Here is a 7891-nt window from a genome sequence, read left to right as displayed (position 1 = left end):
AACCCTGAACCATCCCTTAGTTATGCTGCTATAGGCCTAGACTGCCCGAGGACCATCGGTGCACTGAGCTCCCCTACCCTAACTGGTCCTGGAGCTGTATATCGCTGATGTGCAGTTACTGGTCCCACCAACCTGCAGTGTCTATTTGTTGTTTATTGTTGCTGTTCTTTTCTCTCTGCTCTATCCACTCACCCCAACCGGTCGAGGCAGATGGCCGCCCAATCTGAGCCTGGTTCTGCTGGAGATTTTTTCTTCCGTTAAAGGGAGTTTTTCCTCTCCACTGTCGCCAAGTGCTTGCTCATAAGGGAATTGTTGGGTTTTTAGTTTTAGTTTTTGTAAAGTGCCTTGAGATGATTTGTATTGTGATTTGGCGCTATACAAATAAAATTGAATTGAATTGAATTGAATATTGTGGCAAAAAGGACGCTGGGATTATTGGAGCTGGTGGAGATAATATTTGCGAGATATTGACTTTTCGCTTCATGAACTGTTTTTTGATAACTATCTAGGCTCTCTCTTAGTATCTGCAGTGACACCTGAAGCTTGTCTTTTCTGTACCTGCGTTCGGCCTGTCTACAGCACCGTCTAATTTCACGGGTGGTCTCGTTTAGCCAGGGTTCCGATTTAGTTTTTGCAGATTTCCCCCTAAAAGGTGCAATTATGTTGAGAATGTCTAAACAGGTAGTATAAAATGAAGAAATATCAGCAAATACTAGCCAGTGACAATGATGTGTATAAAATATCTGTGCATTGAAATTCACTTTGTGTGTTAATATAATATCTCAATAAACCAGAGGGGAGCCAGACAGCGCATCCCCTACCACTGATGCCCCCACGGTGAGGTAGATGTGACTGTTACTCCAAGTACAAGCATGGAGGGCAATGAGAGTTCAGGAGGGAGACTGCCTATACCTGGAGCTCAGGCTTGGAAGTGAAAAGCTAAATCATACAGGACTGATGGCGAATTCTGGGAATACATGTATGATATGAAAAAAATGAAATTTACATAGCTGAACAGAGGAAGTTGGCTCAGCACTTTTTTGAGAGGATGCTTCTGGTATTTACTGATTCTAGCATGTTAAGTGTCTTATGTATATTCAGTTTCTTGCCTAATTAGTGCTGCTGTAGGCACAGTAACACAACACACAAACACATTTTAACTTAACAATAGAGAAAAAGGCTTATGTTATAGGCACAACAGGAGGCTGAGGAGAGAAGCTTCTGGGATATGCAGGCAAAGCAACAGGCCACAAATCAGATGTTCATCCAACTAATGGGCAGTACTGCAAGTGCTTTGAATCCAGGTCCGCCTCATTCCTACACAGTACCACCGTGGGCCACAACACCTTCACCATCAACCTCCAGTGCCTGATCCATGCCACATCAGTATTGCCAACCATAGCCTACTGTACAGCAGCCAGTGATTCCTCCATATTATACAAGCTTACTTGTGATAAAATAACGTTTTACTACATAATGTTGTATAAAACATTGCAATTATCAAAGGTTACTGCATTTGTTAAGCTACTGAAAATAAATATTTTCCTTCATAAATCAACTGTTTATCTAGCAGAAAAGGGCTCCACAAGTTGAAATATATATTTGTAACATATTTCATCTAAGTCTATTCTTCTTTAACACAATGTACACAGCCTACCTGGTCATTCGTCGGAATCTGCTTCTGACAAGGTCACGGTTCTGAAGGATTAAGGCTTCCATAAGTGTCCTCTTGTGTCGTAAAATTTGCCTTCGGCGTCTCCAGCGCATTAACATGTTCAGCTCGCAGTGCAGTTGCGCTCCATTTTCAAACTGTATAGTTTGCCACGAGTGGTACACACACATAATATAGAAAGGGTCAACATGCATAGATGTTGTGCATCCATACCGTGCCTGCGCCTCCCTTCTGGTCGATTGTCATGGAAACATGATTTTTCCACCAAAACTGTTAGTGACCAATGACATGTTGCGACATGATTTTTGGTGTAGAGTTTTTGCAGCGAAAACAACCTTTGAACACGAACCGAACTAACTGAAAAATGACACAATGTAATTTGGTGTACTGCACCAAGGTGAGCACCAATGTGTGAAAACAGCCTAAGTCAGACTACATTATCTCATGTGAAATACTGCAGTGATATTAGAGCGAGCTCACAACAATTTGTGACAGTGGTCTTTCTGAGAAATCAGACTTACCAGAAAATCCAACTAATCACTCAAAAACCTGGTCATAAATTATTAATCCGCTGTCTTGACCTCAACTGTATAGTTGTCTAGCAAACAATTTCTCATATACCCAAAGCCATAGGGTACTTGGAGTTCTAAAGAGCAGCCACTTATTATTTTCCTATAAGAATATTTTAAAATATTGGGTAAATGTGCCTTACTCCTATGAATCTTTGCACCAGGCCAAACCCCCCCCCCCACATGAAAGTTTCTTAAACCCACAAGTTTCTTAAAACATCAGATCAAATCTGCATAGATTTCAAACCTGTAGGAAAATCAAAAGAAGTGATTGCATTGCAGAAGAGCTGATGTATTTAAAAATGTATGTATGGTCAGTTAGTTAGCTTAATGAGAGTGAAACAAGGTCAAAAGGACGAAATCAAATCTTAACATGTAGTTGCAGTGGACACAGTAAACAAAACAAAAAATTCCTTGAGGACAACTATAAACGGAACTTTAAACACTCAAATCACAGGCCTGGACCTGCTCTGTTTTCAGCAGTAACCATGGCAACACCCATGTCCACCCATAATTCCCTGTGATACAGGGTGTGCTCATTAGCCTGTTATTGAAGCTGGTTAGAGCCTCCAGAGTGTCCGAGTGTGCACACAGACACCTCTGAGGAGCTCCACCGGGGCTCATTACAGTGAAGTGAACCGTAAACATGACGAAATCCCATTCTGTCCACCTTACATCACACTACAGCTCCAACTATTAAAAAGTCTCCTCTTTAAAAGGATAACATATCTGAAATTACCTATAGAGGAAATAGAGTTATCACTTACCTTTTTTGTCAGGTTGCCAGTCTGTCTTACCTGTAAGCCGCAGACTTTTTTAGCTCCTGCAGTTCTGCTGGGAGATCAGATGTTTCCACAAAGTTTTCTTGACAGGGAGGGACAGAAGACACAACTTCCTCCTGCTAATTGAAATCTACAGCCATTTTTACCTAAAACAGAAAAGTATACTAATAAAATGGTTTCCAAACACCCTTAGAGAGAAACAACACCAAGACAAGTGAAAGCAAACTAGTTTCTTCATATTACATGTCAACATTAACTCTGCTATAAATAAAAGTAATGAAATACTTGCATTGATGCTATCTTGAAACATCAATAATTGAGTTACTAAAACATCCAACAAAAACCATTACATCCTAACATTATCCATCCATCTATCTATCCATTCATCATCTATACCCCCTTATTCCTAACCAGGGTCCCAGGATCTGCTGGAGCCTATCCCAGCTCTCTTTGGGTGAAAGGCAGGGGTACACCCTGGACAGGTCACCGGTCCATCACAGGGCCACATAGAGACAAACAACCTCACACACTCACACTCACTCCTATGGGCAATTTAGAGTCACCAATCAACCTGACATACATGTTTTTGGACTGTGGGAGGAAACCAGAGTACCTGGAGAAAACCCACACAAGCACAGGGAGAACATGCAAACTCCACACAGAAAGGGCCCTATTTAACCATCACAGGTGTTGAAAGCAAATATAGTTTTTTTTCTACGTTTCCCTACAAACTGAAAAAGCCTGACTAGTGTACTGTCGGGATCCATTTTCTCTGGACTTCCTGTTTTATTTTATTTTGAAGGATCCTGACAGGAACTGGTTTTTGGTCATTTCTGTTTGCCTTACGTTGATCTAATTTGTTTGATTATTTTCACCTGTTTCTTGTTTTGTTCCCGGTCCTTATATACCTTGGTTGTTCTTTGTTTTAGTTGCTGGGTTGTCTGCTATGTATGGTTTTGCGTACTGCCAAGACAGCGTTTTGAGCTTTTGTTAGACTTGTTTTGTTTATGGACTGCCTTTTGTTCCTCCAGATTTAAGTTAAGTATTTTGTCTCCTTTTGGTCTATTTCCTGGTTCTTTTCCCCTGTCTCCTGTTTATGTGTCTCTGCCTCCTGCCATGTTTCTTGCCCTTGTGTTTCATGCCTTGATTCCCTGTTCATGTTCCTGTTCCCTGTGTGGTCTGGTGCGTCTCCCAAAGTGTGTGTGTGACCCAGATCCCTTCATGCCTTGATTCCCTGTTCATGTTCATGTTCCCTGTGTGGTCTGGTGCGTCTCCCGAAGTGCGTGTGTGACCCAGACCTTCATGCCCCGACCCCCGTCTTTCATGCTCAAGTGTTTGTGTGATCTGGTGCGTCTCCCCAGGTGTGTGTGACCCAGATTCCTCCGGCCTTGTGCTCTCGTGTCCTTGTCTTTGTTATATGTTCATGTTTTCACCTAGACCCTCGTACCTTGTTTCCTTGTGTCCTGTTCATGTTTCTTGTCCTTGAGTTACCCTGCCTAGACCTGTCCCCTCTTAGTTTGTCTTGTTTCCTGTTTAGCCTAAGCCGGTTAAATAAAGTCTTGAGTAGAACCTTAAGTACCAGAGTGGGCGCATCTCTTGGTCCAGAATTTATAATAGTCCTCCAAGTCCTGACAGTGTACAAAAACCATTTAAAATAAATACTTTTTATCTTCTCAGGTTTATATATTGCTATGTTTGGTCTAATTGATCCATCTGCAAACACATCTGATCATAGTGTGGAAAAAAACTAAAGTGATGTGTTAAAAAAAATGCACTATTAAGAAAAAAAGTTTCTTTTAGGAGTTCAGGCTTGCTTTGTAGATTATGTAGAGGCATTTACTGTTGAGTGACTTCAAAGCTTGGTTGTCATGAAACTTTTCTAAAATGATCTGTTAAAGACATAACAGAAAATATCTGGTCTGTTGGTAAAAAAAGTCAAAACATACAAGAAGCTAGTAGCATTAGCATAAAAACATTAACATAAAAATATATCTTCACCATCTGGCTACAGATTTCAAGGACATTAATACAGCACCACCCGAGATCTTCCACTGAATATTGTGACTGGTTCAGCAAGAAGCATTAAAATGCAAGTGTACTTAGAAATTATGTTATAAATTAATAACAAAATAACAAAGCCTGTATTTAGGTTATCTTTAGTTGGACTCACAAATTTAAGTATTATAATTAAACAAAAAAGTGATATATTACCCTGACAGCAGAAAGAGAAATTCAAACAAAATGATCACAAAACTCCAATAGAACCAGAAGCTATAGAAACACTACAAAGCAAGCACAACCATTTGATTTGTGAATTATTATATAGTGCTTTTTCTAATGTTGAAAAAGCTATTCTGGATATTTGATGTAGATAAAAAGCTAAATTAATGAAAGTGGTAAGGCCCCAAGTGAAGACAATGGTTTATTTAAAAAAAAAAAAAAAAGCCAAACAAAGGGAAAATGTGACTCTCAAGCAGGCATGGACAGAAACAGGCACAGGTAACTCAGCAAACACATTGGACAAACTAAACTCTGCAAACTCAGCGAACATAGCAAATTCAGGAAACTCAAACTCAATCATCCAACAAGGAACTAAAGCAACAGGCAGGTATATATAGATGTCAAACAAAAGATCAATGAAACACAGGTGCAACTAATCGTGGTAATAGAGCATAAAGGTACCTAGAAACTAAACTAGTCAAAACAGGAAAATGAGAGCCAAAATGAAACTACACAGGAACTCAAAATACCAGGCCATAACAGAAAGTAAGTAAAGAAACGTATAGTAATAATTTAATTTTATGGCCAACATTGAGGTATTGTGTGGGTTTTTCCGAAGGTTTAGTTCGTAGCTATTTCCAATTATCCTGTCCTGTCATATTATTGAGTTACACACTAATATGATGAAAGTGTAAAAGCATTCACTCTGTCAGGAACTGCGTTTGCACACTTATAATACAGCTTTCATCACCATTATGTGTATTATATGAACTCTTCATAAAAAAAAAAAAAAAGCCCCTTACCCTCGGGCTGACACCCTTTCTTTATTATCTGGGTATTGGTTTGAGAGGCCACGCAGTCATAGGTAAAGAGGGTGTACAGCCGTGGGTTTAGGACACATCCTTGTGGGGTCCCTGTGCTCACAGTTCTGATGCCTGATGTCCGGTTTCCTACTCTGACTGACTGAGGTCTGTCTGTCAGGAAGTTCAGCACCCAGTTACAAAGTTCTTTGTTTGATACCCCAGTCATTGGACTTATTACTAGTGGAGAGGAAACATCTTACAGAACAGAAGTAGCAGGTCCAATAGCCTGGTGTCGGGAAAATAATCTCTCCTTAAACACAGATAAGATTGATCCTACGAGAAAGAGGATGAGCAGCACACTCAAATTTACATCGATGAGACAGAGATACAGAGGGCGAAAACCTTCAAATTTCTCGGAACCTACATCAGTGAGGACTTCACTTGGTCTCACAACACTCAGCAGCTCCTGAAAAGATCCCAGCAGTGACTGTACTTCTTAAGAAGGCTGAGGAAATTTGGTATGTCAATCGAGAATCTCAGCAACTTCTACAGATGTACAGTTGAAAGTGTTATCACCAGCTCAATTACAGTGTGGCAAGAAGCTGCACTGTTCAGGACAGGAAAACTCTCTAGCGTGTCATTAAAAACTGCAGTTCATCTGCAGAGCGGGCTTCCCATCACTCCAAGACATTTACAATACTAGGATCATCAGGGGGGCCTATAACATCATCAGGGACAATACACACCCACAACACAACTTCTTCACACTTCCGCCAAAGACACTACAGGAGTGTGATATCAAGAACAAGAAGACTTACAAACCGCTTCTATTCACAAGCCATTAGACTCCTGAACACCACTCAACATCATTACCTCACACCCCATTATGCCCCACTGACAGCTGCCACACAACACACTGAGCACCTTATTTAAGTTTTAATCTGCATATACTGTGTTTTATCATTATCTTTATTTATTTTTATTCTTTTTGTAAGGGAGACGTGCAAAGTAAGAATTTCATTGTATGGTCTAAATCGAGTTTTCACTGTGCATGACAATAACCCTCTTGAATATGTGATACATGGAAAGTCAGGAAGAGCAATTCTCTGAAGTTCGTCTGTTAACCCAGGTGAACCACATGCGGGTCTAGCGTTACCACCGCTAGGCATAAGTTTAAGATATCTGGCTAAGGCACTAGTCTCACTTGGTTGTACAAATATATAGTTTTTATAGGTTTTTTTATACAAGTATATAGTTTTTTCATATTTATCTTTTCTGTTTTGGTTGGTCTTCTGACACTCAATGGTCCAAGAATATAGCTACTGTATACATATATATATATATATATATATATATATATATATATATATATATATATATATATATATATATATATATATATATATATACACACACACACACACACATACAGCGTTATATAGATACTGTATTTGTACCGCACAGTGTACATATATGACGCAGCACAACGTAGTTAGCTAGCGGCTACTACTTTAGCTAACACAACCTACCTTCTTCACAGTTGAGGTGAGTACAGGAAAACCGCTGTCCACGCACTAATTTCACCCAGACTCCTCTGCAGTACACTCACGGAAAAGTCAAGGTTTTTAAGAATTTCTGTTCATATTTTATGTTTTTATTGTTCACAATATTTGTTTTATTGTTTATTATATTTACCCATCACGCAAACTTAAGCTGATTTAAAAACCTAGTTAACCAAGTTCTCTAGATGTCCAAAGAGCGGGAGTTACTATGGAGATATCACGTGGCCAATGAGAAGCCAGACAGCCAATCACAGGTATTTGCTGTCCAATGGCGTGAGTTGGC

Source organism: Mastacembelus armatus, chromosome 13 (assembly GCF_900324485.2).
Source record: "Mastacembelus armatus chromosome 13, fMasArm1.2, whole genome shotgun sequence".
Lineage (NCBI taxonomy): Eukaryota > Metazoa > Chordata > Actinopteri > Synbranchiformes > Mastacembelidae > Mastacembelus > Mastacembelus armatus.
The sequence above is the reverse complement of the archived record's forward strand: the minus strand, read 5'-3'. Positions refer to the sequence as shown.